At 53.8% G+C, this 17,048-nt stretch overlaps 1 protein-coding gene across 3 annotated transcripts in view; it reads left to right on the top strand.

Moving 5' to 3' along the window:
- KLF8 (KLF transcription factor 8) overlaps positions 1 to 17,048 on the top strand; it is a 93,057-nt gene that overhangs the window by 15,354 nt on the left and 60,655 nt on the right. Inside the window, exon 2 of one of the 3 annotated variants that reach the window (XM_005313378.4) lies at positions 351 to 440. The exons of the other annotated variants lie outside the window; for them this stretch is intronic. The gene's annotated coding sequence lies outside the window, so the exon portion shown is untranslated. The remainder of the gene's footprint in view (positions 1 to 350; positions 441 to 17,048) is intronic. 3 annotated transcript variants of the gene reach the window in all.

The following is a 17,048-nucleotide window of genomic DNA, read 5'->3' as shown; positions in this document are numbered from 1 at the left end:
AGGCCAAACAAACACAAAATCCAATACCCACCACCACCAAACAGCAGCTGCTCATTGCACAGCCCTGCAGCATGTTTGCCTTCCTCTCGCCTGTGGGCCCGGCTCTGGGCACAACAACCGCTCAGCTTCCGCAACTGGCAGCCTGGCTTCCTCCCCTCCCCTCCTCCTCCTCCCTGCTCCGCCTGAATTCTGGAAACGGGGGAGCAACTCCTGGCCTTGTTCCCCCTGCCCCCCTCCAGGCATGGTCTCAGAAGTCATGCAGGGCTGTGGGGCGGCTGTGCTTTCCTCCTGTGTGTGGCCTTGCATCAAGGTACCTAATGTTGTTTCATAGCTAAAATTGTCCCTTCCAGGTACCACCATTGCTGGGCCAGTGCCCCCCAGCCAGCTGACCCGGAGCATTCTTAGCGTGTGGTTTCCTTCTACAAAGTCACCTGGCAGTGGTGAGACGCTGTGTTTATTGGCACTGTACAAATCCTGATCAGATCTGCTCCTGCTCAGATCACACGTAACTCCTGCTGGCTTCTCTGTGCCTCACACTTTGCCAAAGTGCTTGCCAATTGGGTTCTGCTGAAAGCTTGCTGTGTGAGTCACTTCCCCTCCCCGCACCTCAGTTTACCTACCAGTAAAATGGGATGGTAATGCTGGACCAGAATTGCAAAGTGCTGGACGAGAGATACCATAGAGTGCATGACTACCTGAGAAGACAACCGATTGGTCTGGTCCCAAGTAGAGCACTAATAGAAAACCAACAGTGGAAGAAGGAAGGGTTGTGTGATGGTTTAACCACTGGACTGGCACATCCAAGTTCTAATTTCAGATTCCCTGAGTGACCCCAAGTCACTTAATATCTGTGCCTCAGTCTACCCATCTGTAAAATGGGGATAATACTTCCTTTGGCTTGTCTGTTTAGATTGTAAACTCTCTGGGGTGGGGACTCTCTCATACAATGGGGCCCTGATCTGAACTGGGGACTTTTGTGATGCAATGAATGATTTAATTTGTAACCTAGGCCATTTTACCAGGGTAATATAAGCAGTGTTTAGACTAGGATTTGCAGATGTGACATTAACATGTGTTAAATTAGTCTAGTCAGATTTTAGGGAAAGAAAGGTTCAATATGTTGCTAATTTGTTTTCTGTAAACAGTTCTTCATAGCCCTACATTAGCCATGTTGTGTGTAGTATAATCACACAATCAATTACACTAAAATCGTCCATACCTCAGTAGCCCATAATCTTAACTCCGACTTTAACTCCCTTCAGGAGCACATTCCCTGGGATCACCTCCCTACCCTGCCTTTGTTCTGCATGTGGTCTTACCAGGACACGCCTCCATCTCCCCTTATCTCTGCCCCAGATCAGCCCTCATCCCTATATTAATCCGGCTTCTTTAGCATTCCCTTGTCCTTAATGCCCTCTCTGCTCAGTTGATCATGCTTTTAATTGCTGCTCCTAGGGTGTAACCTCTCCTGAGTGCATAGCCCTCCACTCACAGCACCTATCCCTCACCTTTGGCCTGTGTGGACCATACACTATGAGTACGTGAATATTGGGTCCTCTCCCGGGAGCTGAACAACTGAGGTCTCCTCCCTCTGCGGAGCCTGTAACCTTCCCTTCTGCCTCGCCACACTGTGCCGTGAGCCAATATTCTGTGACCTCTTTATCTCCTTGGAACCTGCCTGTCCCCTCCCTCCTTTCAGTGCCGCTGCAGCTTCCCTTGGAAAGGAATCCTGGCACCAAACTACAAGTGCTGAGCCCATGGTAGTCCCTGCTGATCCCCACTCCTCCTTCAGTTCCCTTAGCCACCCGCATCATGTCCACTCCTCCTTACTCCAATGCCCCCACTCTCTCTTTTGCTTTGGTCATATTGTATGTGTCTGTCCCCATCACTGGCCCAAACCATCTGTGTGCTGTCTCCCCATCCACACCTGCTCCTCCTTCCAGCTGGCTCCCTCAGGCACCTGCTCTGCCATTCCTGAGCCCTTCCTGGTGCTCGCTATCCCCTGTACAGCCTGCACTTTGGCCTTCATAGCTCTGCCTGCGAGGAAATCTGGTTCTCGTGTCCCTCTTCCTGAGGCTTCTCCCCAGGGTCCTCCCTTGCTGCTTTGCATCTGACACCATCTCTAGCGCTCCCGTTGGGCAGCAGCCACCTCCGCAAACCACATCCCAAATCTTCCCCGCCTCCTCTCTGTTCCTGTCCTTCTGACATCTGCCACCCCCCCTTCCAGAGACCAGGGGGTGTCAACTGGGAGCCTGAACCCCAAGCTCTGCTCTTCAGTGACAATGCCCGGAGGATAGCTAATGGGATGCCAATTTTAAAAAAAGGCTCCAGAGAGATTCCCAGCAATTAGAGGCTGGTAAGCCTAACTTCAGTACCAGGCAGATTGGTTGAAACTATAGTAAAGAATAGAATTATCAGATACGTAGATGAACACTATTTCTTGGAGAAGAGTCAGCATGGCTTTTGTAAAGGGAAATCCTGCCCCACCAATCTACTAGAATTCTTTGAGGGGGTCAACACAACAAGCATGTGGACCAGGGTGATCCAGTGGATAGAGTGAACTTAGACTTTCAAAAAGCCTTTGACAAGGTCCCTCACCAAAGGCTCTTAAGCAAAATAAACTGTCATGGGATAAGAGGGAAGGTCCTCTCATGGATCAGTAACTGGTTTAAAGATAGGAAATAAAAGGGTAGGAATAAATGCTCAGTTTTCAGAATGGAGAGAGGGAAATAGTGGTGTCCTCCAGGGGTCTGGACCTGTGCTGTTCAATGTAGTCATAAATGATCTGGAAAAAGGAGTAAACAGTGATGTGGCAAAATTTGCAGATGATACAAAACTACTCAAGATAGTTAAATCCAAAGCAGACTGTGAAGAGCTACAAAGGGATCTCACAAAACTGCGTGACTGGGCATCAAAGATGGCAGACAAAATTCAATGTTGATAAATGCAAAGTAATGCACATTGGAAAACATAATCCCAGCTATGCATACAAAATGATGGGGTCTAAATTAGCTGTTATCACTCAAGAAAGAGATCTTGGAGTCATTGCAGATAGTTCTCTGAAAACATCCACTCAACGTGCAGCAGCAGTCAAAAAAGCAAGCAGAATGTTGGGAATCATTAAGAAAGGAATAGATAATAAAACAAGAAATATCATATTGCTTCTATATAAATCCATGGTACGCCCACATCTTGAATGCTGCGTGCAGATGTGGTCACCCCATCTCAAAAAAGATATATTGGAACTGGAAAAGGTTCGGAAAAGGGAAACCAAAATGATTAGGGGTATGGAACGGCTGCCATATGAGGAGAGATGAATAAGGCGGGGACTTTTTCATCTTAGAAAAGAGATGGCTAAGGGGGGATATGGTAGAGGTCTATAAAATCATGACAGGTGTGGAGAAAGTAAATAAGGAAGTGTTATTTACTTCTCATAACACAAGAACTAGGTCACCACACAAAATTAATAGTTAGCAGGTTTAAAACAAACAAAAGGAAGTATTTTTTTCACACAATGCACTGTCAATCTGTGGAACTCTTTGCCAGAGGATGTTGTGAAGGCCAAGACTGTAACAGGGTTCAAAAAAGAACTAGATAAATTCATGGGGGATAGATCCATCAATGGCTATTAGCCAGGATGGGAGGGATGGTGTCCCTAACCTCTGTTTGCCGGGGGCTGGGAGTGGGCAACAGGGGATGGATCACCTGATGATTACCTGTTCTGTTCATTTCCTCTGGGACACCAGGCATTGGCCACTGTTGGAAGACAGATTACTGGGCTAAAGGGACCTCTGGTCTGACCCAGTATGGCCGTTCTTATGATGTGCCCAGACACATCAACTGCAGCAGGTCCTGCCTTGTACTAACCACACTGGTGCCAACCCTACTGGGCACTCCCTGCATTTCACCTCTAGTTTCTCCCAGTATCTAACTTCCCCATGCACAGACACTGCTGTGCCTGGGATTTGATCTTCTCCTCCAGGATCCAGGGCTCAGGCCTCTTCAGTGCCTGTCCCTTGATTAAACTTCAGCACCACCACTGTCCTGAATCTGGATCAGGAAAGAGCCCGTCCCTCACAGCAAACTACTGCCAGATGAGTCGGGCAGCTTCCCCACTGGCCTCTCCCATTGCCAGAGGAGCAGGGACTCTTGCTCCTCCATCGCCAGTGGGGCAGGTATTCTCCAGCTTCACCTCTGATTCCTGGTGGGGCTTGAGTGTTCCTCACCTCCCAGGTCTCCCACTACGTTGATGCTGAGGGGGTTCAGTTCTCCAGACCCAGCATGCACTGGGCTGAGCCATTCCACGCAGTGGCCGGGTCCCTCGTCCTCACCGCTGATGTCATGCAGAGCAGTTGTCCTAAGGCCGTAGAGATCGCAGCGCCTCTAAGTCTGCCTCCTTCCGGGTCCGGAGGTGGTTTTTGACGCTGCTCCCCGGTGTTCAGGTTTCACTTCCTGCGTGGGGTGAGGAAGTCCCCGCAAATGCATCCTCCCATGAGTGTGTGAGGTGGGGGTGGGAGTGCATGGGGTGAGAGACAGCGTCCTGTGGTTTGCAGGCGTGTACGGCTGTGTAACACATATGTGCTCATGGGGGAGGGCGATCTCGCTTTCTGTTTTGGATAATCAGCTGTTCCGGTGTATATTGTGCCTCTCATCTCCAAAGACACCCTCCCCCCCCCATCTCACAGGCACCTGCTGCTGGGGTGGCTCTTCAACCATGCCCACATTTTGGTTAAGGAAACCAGGGCAAATCCACCCTGCTGTGAAAGGGCTCTCAGGTTGCTAATGCCCCTGCAGTGGTGAGAACTTTGGTTTAGAAGCTCTCGCCTCCCCAGTCTCACCCCACCCAGCCCACACAGGACTGTTATAATATAACTTTTATAGTTTATAGCATCTCTTGTGCAAATTCTGTCTTAGTCACTGGGTGATATATCCCCCTCAAAACTCCAGCCCACCGGGTTGCCCATCAATCCTTATGGCCTATGTCTGGACCTGTCAGACACCAGTTGCAAGCTCATGATCTGTTCATAGAGGCTTTGATTTTCCCTGTCTTCCATTGATGACCTGTTGCCATGAGTGGGAGGAGAGTTCATATGCGTTTCACACAACACACCTGGGCCCACCTTTCCTTAGCACAGCCATCGATGGTAGCAGATCTTGTGGATGGAGTGGTGTTCTCTGCTGCCACCTCATCCTGTCTCACTACCAGTACACGAGAGTGAGGAATAACGACTCTCCTGGGCCAAAGAGGTGGAATTAAAGGCATGAAAACACCACGCAGCCTGGCTACTGGCATGTAGGAAGAGACTCGCTGCATGGAGCAGCTGCAAGTCGTGGCTTGTTACTGATCACTTTGTCCCCTTTGTGGGACGAGTCCTTAGATCACATGGCCATATAGTAGAGAACAGAGGTGCTGAGACATTCAGAGGCCTTCATATTCCAGTCCTAGGGCATCTGGTTTTACTCCAGTGGAGTCTGCCCCAGTTTTTGCCGTGAATTGCATCCCTCAGTACAGTGCAGCCGCAGGCCCTGTTGGTGCCTCTGCATCGCTGGCCGTAGCCACCTAGCTAGGAAAACTTTCTCTGCAGTTGTGGGAAGAGCTGTAAATATTAAGAGTGGATCCTGGGTATGACTATGAAGCAAACAACCTCTTTCTGAGCCTAAACTCTCTTCCTCCCCTCTCCCCCAGCCCTGAGCCCTCTCTGCCAGCACAGGTGATTTTACGATAGCTCCTCATGGTTTTTTGGTACCAGTGTGGGGGGCTGATCCAGTGAAGGAATCTGTTATGGAGAAATAGGAGTGGATCCCAGCGGGAGCTTTGTTTGGGAAAGGATGCATCACAGCAGGGGGACAGCTTTTAGATGGGGCTATGCTTTAGTGCAAACAGGATACATTTCCTCTAGGGTAAAATGTTTGCTACTACATTATAACACGAACAGATGAGTGAAAACAATGCAAGTAACATTCCACTAGTTTTCATGAGGTTTAAACATCTGAATACACTTTTACATTTACACTCATTTGGATCTACACTAATATGCAAGTGAACTGACCTGAATACTCTCCAGCATTACCTGGTGTGCCAGCGTCACACCTGTATCTGCTCTAATGGGAGGGGCTATAGCAGAGTGCAGTGTCATGGAAGTCCCTGAGATGACTCTATAGGTATGTCTACACTGCAAAAAAAAAGCCCTATGGCAGCGAGTCTGAGTCCGGGCTGACTCACTTTGGCTCATAGGGCTCACGTGATAGGGCTAAAAACATCAGTGTAGGCGTTCCCACTCTAGTTGGAGCCCGGGCTCTGACACCTGTTGATAGGGAGGGTCTCAGGGCCTGGGCGCCAGCCTGAGCCGGAACCTCTACACTGCTATTTTTAGCCCCGTAGCATGAGCCTAAGTCAGTTAACCTGGGCTTGGAGCCTCATTGCTGTGGGTGTTCTTTGCAGTGTACGCATACCCTATGTGGCCTGTCTCCACAAACTTCCTATGGGTGTCAGCCAAGGCTTGGCCAGCCCTGCTGGAAGGGTGATGTTGGGCATTCTTGCCCCACATTGGATGGATGATGGTATGTGGTGTATGTGCAACACCATGCACACATCTGTAGGGTGTGTGAGGATAGGGAGGTTCCAGGCTGTCTGTGCTGCAAACACAGCGACTCAACCCTCGCAGACCCTTCTCCGTTCCTGGCCCTGGGGGTCGGTGTAGTGGTCTAAGCAGCAGGTTTGGAATTTGCTGGTGTCACAGGTTCCGATCCCAGCAGGGCTGCCTCTTCCTTTTCGGGCTGATAAACTGGACCCCATGTGGCTGACTCTGAGTCTTTAGTGATTCCTGATAAACAGAAGTCCCTGGGTGGATAGTTAAGCTCCCGGGACACACTTCCAAGGGCCACATCTGCATACATAAGAGAACCAGAAACTGGTTCAAAGATCTTTTTAATTCCCATGCTGCAAACCTTTCTGTGGACACTCTTTGCTTATGTCAATAAACCCCATCCTAAAGAAGAGCTCTGTGTAAGCTCAAAAGCTTGTCTCTCACCAACTGAAGTTGGTCCAATAAAAGATATTACCTCACCCTCCTTGTCTCTTATGCAATTTAGCTTTCAGATCAATTTAGTTTAGAAGCCACATTTAAAGCAATATAGGTGTCCATACAAGGATCTGTGCCAGTTTAGAATCAGACCAGTTAGTTAAACTGGTTTGGCGCTCTGAGCCGACTAGCCTAAGATGGTTTGCCCTGGGGGTCTTTCTCCAAACCTCCCCTCCCCATCCCCATAGGTGCTGTGTGACCTCTTACTCCATAGGTGGCTGCATTTCACTAGTGCCATTGTGTACAGCTGGGAAGTGAGTTGAGGCCTTTGGAATTTATAAATGGAATCATTATTGCCATGTGGTGTTTGGGGTTAATGGGACACCGAGACACCTGCTGTTTCACCTCTTGAGTCCTGAGATGCCCACCTTCATTCTCTCCCATACCCCAAAAGACTAGGGAGGACACCAGTTAAGCGGTCTTGCATCACGGGAGCAGCAGGGGCCATAGGTACAGTCTGCACATTGGATCTAACCCCTAACCAGTTCTTGTCGACAAATGGAACAGTTGCTCTAAACACTGCCCTTCCTTGTGTACTAATGCAGTATGGAGTGTAATAAACCGGTGCCTCCATTCCCCCTGGCAGCTGCTCATTTTTCAGACCCAGTGCAAGGATATAAATTGTGGGTGCTGACCAGGAGTCTAGACAGCTAGAGAAGGTGCCATGATGAGCCAGTCTGAAAAGCCCAGTATGCATTAAATCGGGGTAGCGGGGACCTCCTGTTGGGCGATACATATGGCACATCTGCTGGAGCCTCGGTCCAGATCAATCCAGTTTCATCTGAGCCTTTAAGCTTTATAATATGTCCAATGAAGTCTCCCTGCAACGGCTTGCGTCTAGTGAGTGCGTCACTGCTCCCTAGAGCCTGTGGGACAGCAGGTCCTGTAGTGGTGTTACTGACACAATGTTCCATGGCACTGGAGCTGGCCTTTGTGCAGGTGACTGTCCCCATGCATGGTGCTGGGCTGTCAGCCCCAAGGACGTTCATGGGTTCTCCTGCAGAGGTGGCTGGTGGGACATGGGCTGATGTAGCTGTTGGGGGTGCCAGGGGAGCTCACTGGGCAGGAGCTCTGTGGTTTTGTGCTGTGGGACATCTACTGGTGTCTGGATTGTGTTATATTAGGTGATTGGGGGGGGGGGGGGGCAGTAAATGAACAGAGCTGCTTTCAATTTCTAAAGTGTGCACCATGGATCCATAGACCAAGATTAATCCATGGTGGATTCACTAACAAAATAACAATTAACTAATTGACCAGTGTCAGTCAATGGCCCTACCCCGAGACTTGAGGAGAACTCTGCATCTATCTTAATGATGCTCCTATTCTAGCCATCCATCCTGAGGGGTATTTGGGAGGCACCCATCCCTAAGCTATTAATGACCCTGTTTAGGGAGCCCTAGAAGGGATCTCTGCTCTCTAAGCTTTTGCCGCTCCCTTCATCATAATCTTTGGTCTCTTTCCTCTGGTACCTTCTCATCGCTGACTCTTGTTTCAGCCTCTCTCTTCCCCCCCCCCCCCCCCTGCGTCCAGAAAAAAAGTCTCGACACCCCCTTCTCTTCCTTCCCCCCCCCCTCCCCCCGATGAACAGCTGCCCAAAGAGGGACCTGAGCTGGGAAGCTGCGCTGATGCTGTTGCTATTGCGACCACGCAGTGCTGCTCGCAGAGAGGATTCCACACTGGGGGTCTCCACATCAGCCTGGACACTGAAAGGTTGAGATTTGTGTGGCTGGCTGATGATTTTGGGGGGCCCAGCTTGAGACACCTGGGGTGGGGGTGGGGGAATTGATTTTCAGACCGTGCTGAGCACCCGCCCTCTGGAAATCTGGCCTCTTTGAGGGGTCTCCTAACCCTGAGGCCCCCAAAACTACAAGTCACTTTTGGGAACTATCAGCCAGATGTTTGTCCCCCAAGTATTATTCTGGGGGCACATAAGGGCTCCCTCCATCTCGCCCATCTCACTCCTAGAACGGCAGTGCAGCGTGCTCTCACTGTGCTAGGGCTGCCAACTTTCTAATTGAAGAAAACCCAACACCTTGCTGCACCCCTGCCCTGCCCCTTTCCCCAAGGCCCCCTCCTGCTCATTCCATCCCCCCTCCCTCCATTGCTTGCTCTCCCCCAACCTCGCTCACTTGCTCATTTTCACTGGGCTGGGGCAGGAGTTTGGAGTACGGCAAGGGGTGAGGGCTCTGGCTGGGAGTGCAGGCTCTAGGGTGGGGCCAGAAATGAGGGGTTTGGGATGCAGGAGGGGGCTGGGACGGGGCCAAGGGGTTTGGAGTGTGGGAGGGGGCTCTGGGCTGGGGCAGGGGGGTTGGGGTGCAGGAGGGGGTGAAGCTCCGGCTGGGGGTGGGGGCTCTGGGGTGGGGCCGAGGATGAGGGGTTTGGGGTGCAGGAGGGGGCTCAGGGTTGGGGCATGGGGTTGCGGTGTGGGAGCGGGTATGGGGTGCAGGCTCTGGGAGGGAGGCAGGGGCAGGGGGTTGGGGCACGGAAACGGGTGTGGGCTTCGGGTGGTGCTGACCTCCAACGGCCCCAGCATTTCCCGGGGACGGAAGTCCACGCGACTCCCAGGAAACAGCAGCATGTCGCTCCACTCCTAGGTGGAGGGGCGGCCAGGCGTGTTCCACGCGATGCCACCAGGCACCGCTCCGATCGCTGGCTCTGCAGCTCCCATTGGCTATGGCATTCCCAGCCAAAATTAGGAACACATTCAGTCTGCTAGCCCCCTGTTGTCAGGAAGGTGAAGATTGTTGTGCCCACTTTACCGATGGGGCATGTGACCGGGATTAAGTGACTTGCCCAAGGCTGCAGGAGTCAGTAGCAGGGTTGGAACTAGTACCCAGGAGTTCTGGCTCCCGTGGCTATGCTTGGTCCTTTTGACAGTTCCCTCCCACGTGCCCTGGCTGGGCGTTGGAGAGAGAGGCGGAGATCTGTCCAGTCCTTCTAAGGGGTCATTTCCCTCTTGCATCTGAACTCTGGTGTTGAGTTGGCAGCTGAGGGGAGCTGCCACTCAGCCTCCAGAGCCTGGCTGTGTGTGCTGGGAATGGAAAGTTGCCCTGTCTCTTGCTCTAGAGCCTGCCAGCTGCCTGCTCCTCTGCAGGTGGCATGTTGGCCGGGGCGTTCCTAGCTCATGGAGGGGGAACCTACCTACAGCCCTGGCAGTTCCAAGAAACTGTCTACCCAGGAATTCTCTCTTTGCCCCGCCCATGCACAAAGCACCTGCTGTCAACTCTGGGAGGGGAGCATAACGCCGGGGTGGGTTGGTATTTCAGCCACCACTGAACTATGCAAACTCCTGTCTCTTCTCTCCCTGAAATTCCTCTTGAGCTGGGTCTGTCCCCCACCGCCCACCTGCTCTGGGCATCTCAGCAGCTCTCTGTCCCCTTCCCTGCCTCCTCTCTGGAGTCCCAAACATGAGCTGGGCTGGTTTCTTCCTTGGTAGCTGCTCCTTCACTCCTCTCTAGAGTGGCTAAGTGCCAGATGGTCCCTGCTGGCCCACCTGATCCGCCTTTGCTTTGCCCTCCCCCCTGCCCTGAAGGGGATCAGCCCCCTGGCCTGGGGCGTTTTCCCAGCGGTGACAAGGGAGTGACTCTCCCCATGGCCCTCCCAGCTTGTGCTGCGGAAGGATTGTGTGCCTTGCTGGGCACTGTCCTCTGCGGGATTCCTGCCCAGGGCAGTACAGCCACTGGGTGCTCATTGGGTTGCTGAGCTGCACTGTCCTCGCCCTGGGGCCGTGGGATGTTAACGTGGGTCATGGGCAGGCCTTTCCTGGTGAATCCCAGCACCTGCCAGCTGCTGGGGCAAAGGGCCATTCGGTGCCACTGGTGAGAAATCCCATTCTTCTCCTTCCCACTCCCCACAGGCCGTCTGGCTGGTTCCCCTCTGGTATTGAGACTGAGCGCCCTGGTCTTTTCCTGCTTGAAAGATCTGTTTGTTTGCAACTGTTTACATCCCCAGCCCAGGGTTAGCTCTGTGACTGCTGCTCTGGGGAACGTGGCCCCATCAGCCACTTCTGCCAGAGGCCACCTTGCACCCTGGCTCTGCAGAAATTCTTGCTGGCTCTGGAGTCTGGGATGGGCCATGCACTAGCAAGGAGCAGCCAGGCCTGGCACTCTCATCCCAGCCCACATGGGGCTGGTGGGCATGAAGGCTGAGCTTCTTAGCCCATCAGTGGGCTTCTTTCCATGGCAGTGATCTGGCATGAGGTTCCAGATGCCCAAAAGCACTTGCTGACGTGCTCAGCCCTTCTCTGGGGGTCCTTGGTCTCCCTGGGGCATTCACACCCTGGCCGCCATAGGAGGGGACAGTGGGTTATAGATACCTGCCCACTAAGAACTGGACTGAGATCCCTCCCACACGTCTCTCTGGGTTTCAGGCCCTCAGTAAGCCATGGACGGTGACAGTTCTTGGTTTGGGCTGGCTTCAAAGCATGACCTGCTGGTGAAGAGCTCTGAGCCTTCTGATCCCTCCCCCTCATCTGTTTTGGCTTTAACCAGCCCCTCACCCCACCCCAAACCCCATTATCCTGCTGCTAGTGAGTTGGACACAGGGACTCGCCCATACTTATTTGCATTGCCATCCTATGTAGGAGCCCCAGTGCATGGACTGAGATCCCATTGTGCTAGGCGCTGTACAGACACATCATCGGCACAGATAGCACGTTCCTGATTCATTGCAGCACATCACAGCATGCAGGTGCATTGCAATCGTGGTGACAGCCACCTTTTGCTCGGTGACCACCTCCTGTGGCCCCCTAACCCCCTCCCCACCCGGCCAGCTAACCTGGGTTAAGGAAACGGGGCCCCTGTGCCTTTAAGAATAGGGTTAGTTTCCCATGGAGCAGGAGGCGGGGTCTTGTGACAGGCTTGGAAGGTCACAGCTGTGAGCTGGGGGGAACTAGGGGGGATCCCGACTGCAGTGTCGCTGTGCTTCTGCCTGAGACCCACCAGCCCGTCCTGCCCAGTACAGGGCTGGGAACTCTCCTCCCTGACACATTCTCAGGGTGGGCACAAATCCAGCTCTTAAAGCACCAGGCGTGGCAGTGGGAGGTAGTCTCACAGGGGCCAGGCCTGCGGAGGCGACAGTTGCTGCTGGCCCTTTAAAACCCTCCTCCTGCTGGTGAACAGCTCTGTCACTTCGAAGCTCATGCCTTGAGTTTCTATAGAGCCTCTGTTTAAGCAGGGGTGGGGTGGAGTGGAAGGGGAGAGAGGCATTCTCCATAGCCAGACCCAACCAGGACCTGGTGCAGGAGAGTACAGCAAGGGGGAGCTGCATGTCCTGGTGATGCTGCTTACCGAAAAGATGCCGTCAAGCTCGTTTGCCTGAAAATGGGCAGGAGATCATGGGCACTTCCCAGGCAGCCTCCAGCCCAGCATCCCCTCCCAAACGCCTTACTAAAAATAGATTCCTACCTATTGGCTGGCCAGCTCATTGTCCCCGCTGTACAGGGGAAACTGAGGCACAGAGATGTGCCATGACTTGCCCAAGGCCGCCCAGAGAGTCAGTGCCAGAGCTGGGAATCAAAGGCAGGAATCCTGATCCCACCCCCAGTTCCAACCACCAGATTCCCCTCCCATTTTTTCCTGCATACCTTAATGTCTGGCCTTGAAGAGACACCCTTTGCTCAGACCACAGTGTCACCCTCTACCCTGAGGCTCAGGGGGATATCTGAGCGTGGAGGCTTTTGGCAAATGCTTGTTTTCCTGGGGACCATTATTCTGTTCCCTATGCCAGCCATCCCTTTGCAGATTTAAATCGGAAGTGCCCCTCTCTTCCCTTCCAAAGGGCTGTGTGTCCATTGTGAACAGCTGGATACCGTACCTTACTGCTCGCATCTGAACCCAGGGCCAGGGTTTGTTTACGTGAGACATGCAGGAAATGGGGGGAGTTCCCCTCTTGTTTGTAGGGCTGCAGCAGGGGCGGTTGGAATCCCAGGGCCAGTCTTACAGTATAGGGCAGGGGCAGCTGGTGGGGAGGGGAGGCTAATAGGATGCCTGGGATCTGTTCCTTGCTTGGAGCAGGCGTCTGAGGTAGGGCACCTGGATTCTGTTCCTAGCTCTGCCACTGGATCACTTAGGCCAAAACTTTCAAAAGTGGCTGCTAATTCTGAGCAGACGCTGGCTCGGGGTGCCCCACCCTAAGCTCCCAGCAGCCTGATTCTTCTGCAGTGCTGAGCACCTGACGTTGGATGGATGTTCAGGGGCCGAGTACCCCTGAAAATTGATCCCTGGTGCCTTCCCCCAAAGAAAGGGGACACTGAATGAGTAGGCACAAAAATGTCGACCTTGGCCTCCGTACCTCAGTTCCCCCATCTCAATAACAAACATTGCTGACACTATGTAGAGGGCAGGGAAGGTGTGGTAAGGACTTAATTCATGTGCGTAAAGTGCTTTGGGGGGCTAGAGAATGGGGCACAGCATTAGGTTAATTTGAAGGGCAGATCACCCAGCAGGGTTTGGTTTTTGGTAAATTTCCTTCCTCTGCCTTAAAACGGGTAAGACTTCCAGGGTCGCCTGCGGTGCCTCTAGACCTATGGGCCAGGGCCAGTCAGGAGCGCTCCATTGGCAGTCGATGGAGCTACACTAGCTTACACCAGCTGTGGATCTAGCACATGCTTTATGACCAGCAGAACAGTACCCATCTCTGGATCTGAGCTGAAGTCCCTGCAGTTTTGTTGCTGCCTTGCAGTTGAGGGGCTTGTATTTTAGGGAGGGATGCAGGTTCTGTGCTTGGCGAGGGCAGAGCTCCCCCCCGTCCTCCCTAGAGCCATTTGCTCTGACCCCTGGGAGCATTTGGGCTCTTTGGGCACGTAGATTGGGGATGGAGAAACCGGTGAGGGGTTTTGGCAGGACGGGCAGTGCCGGCTCCCCTCAGACCTGCGGGACACTTGGCTCAGCTCTTGCATATTTGATACCTGGTGTTATTGCAGAATGCCAGGGCAGCCTGCAGCAATATCAGCCCTTGAACACATGCTGCTGGGTGCAGTCACCTTTAGGCAGGGAACTTGGCCTGTGCACCTCTGATCTGTAGCCCCCCTTCTATGCTAGGCCTGACACCCTGCACAGCACAGTGCTTCGAGAGCCCTGCTATTCTACTCCACCACTGTGGCCTGCAGGACCTCCGTCCCCCTCACAGCTGGTATATAATAGCCAACAGATCCCTTTCAGCCATGAATATTTCAAGAGGATGGGGTGCTGCGTTCACGGCCCTGCCTGTTCACAGGGGGTAGGGATATGTGTTGCAGTGGGATGAGTGGCTGTTCTAGCCATGTGTGTGAAGCCCCATGTTTCTAAAGCTGATCTATTCCTGGGCTTGTCCCTGCAGGGAGCAGCAGGGAGCTCGGGTACCTGCTGGCCTCCTGCTGCATGCAGCCGGCACGTGCTCCAGGTGTTCTGTGGCCATTTCTGCGTGCACCACTGCTGGCAGATGGAAACCCCATTAAATAGCTGTGTGTCTCTGAGCCCTGTAATTACCCAATTGGTCGTTTGTGGCATAGCTGGGAAGTGCCACGTACTGATGGAGCTGGGAGTGGGGAGGGACTGACTATGGGGTGAAATGCAGGGTAACTCTGTGAGGTGGCACTCCCAATGAGCATGGGCTAGTGATCCGAGCAGGGGACCAGGGCTCGGGGACCCCGGTCTGTCCCTGTTGGATCAGTGGATTATGAGTTGGGAGAGCTGGGTTTGTTCCTGCCACTGACTTGCACTGTGACCTTGGTAGAGTCCCATAGCCTCTCGGTGCCTCAGTTTCCCTGCCAGCATTGTGGCAGTAGGGATGATTTGGGGCCAAGTGCTCCAGATGGGCCTTGCCTCCCACGCGCTGGGGCAGGGGAGGGTGGGCCTGGTGGGAGAGGCAGGGCAGTGCTCTGGGAGCAAGACGTTGGCAAAGCTGGCATCTCCTGAGTTGTGCTCCTCTCCAGGTTGTGCTCTGGGGCCTGGGGAGTCACGGTGCTGGGAGTGTCACGTGCAGGGCGTCTGCTGTGCTCGGCATAGTGCTGGAGGGGCATGTTTGGGCAGGCGGAGAGTTGGGCATAGTTGGCAGGCTTGAGAAGCGCCAGGGCTGAATAGCAGGAGTGGCTGCAGGCCAGGATTGAGGAGCATCGGCAGAGCTGGGGGAGGGAGGAGCCCAAGGCTGAGCTAGCAGGTCCGGCTGCAGTGGGTCGTTGGCAGAACTGTGTGTCTGGGGAGGAAAGGAGTCCAGGAGTAGAACAGCGGAGAAGATGTGCCTCAGGATTGAGGGGCATCGGTACCCCTGAGGGGGAGCCCATGACTGGAGTAGCAGAGGAGGCTGCAGGTCAGGATGAAGGTGCATGGGCAGAATGCCCTACAGAACTCGCACCACACCCAGCAGCGGGGCAGGTTGAGTTTTAATGAGGTCTAATGTTTCTTGACTTGCATTCTGCAGTGACATCTGGTATCAAATATGCAAGGGCTGAGCCAACCAGAGTAGAAAACAGTGTCTGCAGAATAGTGAAGGATTGGGGGGGGCTGTAGGTCAGGAGTGAGGAGCATCAGCAGAACTGCGGGTGTTGGGAGAGCCCAGGGCTGGGATCACGGAGGGGGCTTCAGGTTGGGATTAAGAGGCATCAGCAGAGCTCGGTGGGGAAGCCCACATGGCACCTTAGAAGGGACCTTCTATGAGGACATGCTGAAACACCGATTTCCCCAAAACCTCCCTCCATCACCGGTCGGGCCCCTTGCCCTGTCGGTCACTGCATCTGAGTGACTGGCTCCCCCCGCTTTAGCCCCCGCACCCATTAGCCCTGGATCCCAGCACGCTGGCAGGGCCAAGTGCCTCCTGTTCTGTATAACTGCCCTGAACTGGGTGTTTTCAGCACCCATCCTCCTGCAGTAGGGTCTTTTTGGAGACCCTGCAGCTGTGGGGCCCCATGTCAAGGGCCATCCTGCTGTAGCACCAGGTTTGCCCCCAGGAGAAACAATTCTGCCTGAACCCCAGGTACTTGGCTCAGTCCTTTCTCTGTGCAGTGTCCTGGCGCAGTCTTCCAGGGACTGTCACGTGGCCTCTATGGCACCGTCTTCCCGGCATGTCGGCCAGCACAGAGGTGGCTCAATCCAGCAGTTCTTGTGGTGCCGGGAAAGGAAATCCAGCCAGTCAGGCCTCACTCTCCCCTGTAATCAGGGATGGGGCCCGAGCCAGTGAGTCAGGACTTGAATCCTGGAGTAGTTCTGGTCACGCTGCCATCTAGCCACACATCCACCCCCCAGCCCCAATGCCAGAGGGGCTGCATGAACCTGCCTTGGCTGCTCCAGCCCTAGAACAGCTCACCTTTGAGGGTCAGTGCGGGTCAGAGGGCGACGCCAGTGCTCCTCAGTCACAGGGGCAAAATGAACAAGAGGAGGGGAAGAGAGATACTGCTGGGCCTGATTCTCTGCTTCCCCATTCCTGTGCAGGGGGTGGTAACGGTGAGGAGTTACAGTGGCTGTAAGCCACCTTGCCGCTCCCTGTATGCGGGGCTGAATTGCTAACCTACGTTGTGGGCCATAAAGTCAGAGCAGCCTCAAGGCTGCTCCAACTCCTGCTCTGCTCCCTATGGTCTGTGGGAAGCAGAGAACAGCTGCAGTGCAGTGTACTCTAGCCACACCAGGGCCTGGGAGCTGGGCCCTTTTGCCAGCACTACACTATCTGGGGAGGCCACACACACCAGGTGGGGAGGGGTATCTCAGCAGGCTGTTTTCACCCCCTTCTTCTGCCAGAGTGACACAGAGGGGTCTGAATGTTCCTGGGAATCAGCCCCCCCACGTGCACGGAGGGAGATGACAACGTTGCTTTGCCACAGAGGTAGGGGAGGGAATATTCCCGTATGTGGGGGGAGTTCTCCTGAGATGGCTGGACAGACAGAGGGATACGGGAGTCCTGACCCAGAGATGCTGAGGGAGGAGCAGATGTCTCCTCCCTGGGTTCGGGTCAGTGGAGTCGTTAATCTGCCCCACCTAGCCTGACATCTGAAAGCCC

Source organism: Chrysemys picta, chromosome 9 (assembly GCF_011386835.1).
Source record: "Chrysemys picta bellii isolate R12L10 chromosome 9, ASM1138683v2, whole genome shotgun sequence".
NCBI lineage: Eukaryota > Metazoa > Chordata > Testudines > Emydidae > Chrysemys > Chrysemys picta.
Note: the sequence above shows the minus strand (reverse complement) of the source record. Positions and strands in the feature narration are given on the sequence as shown.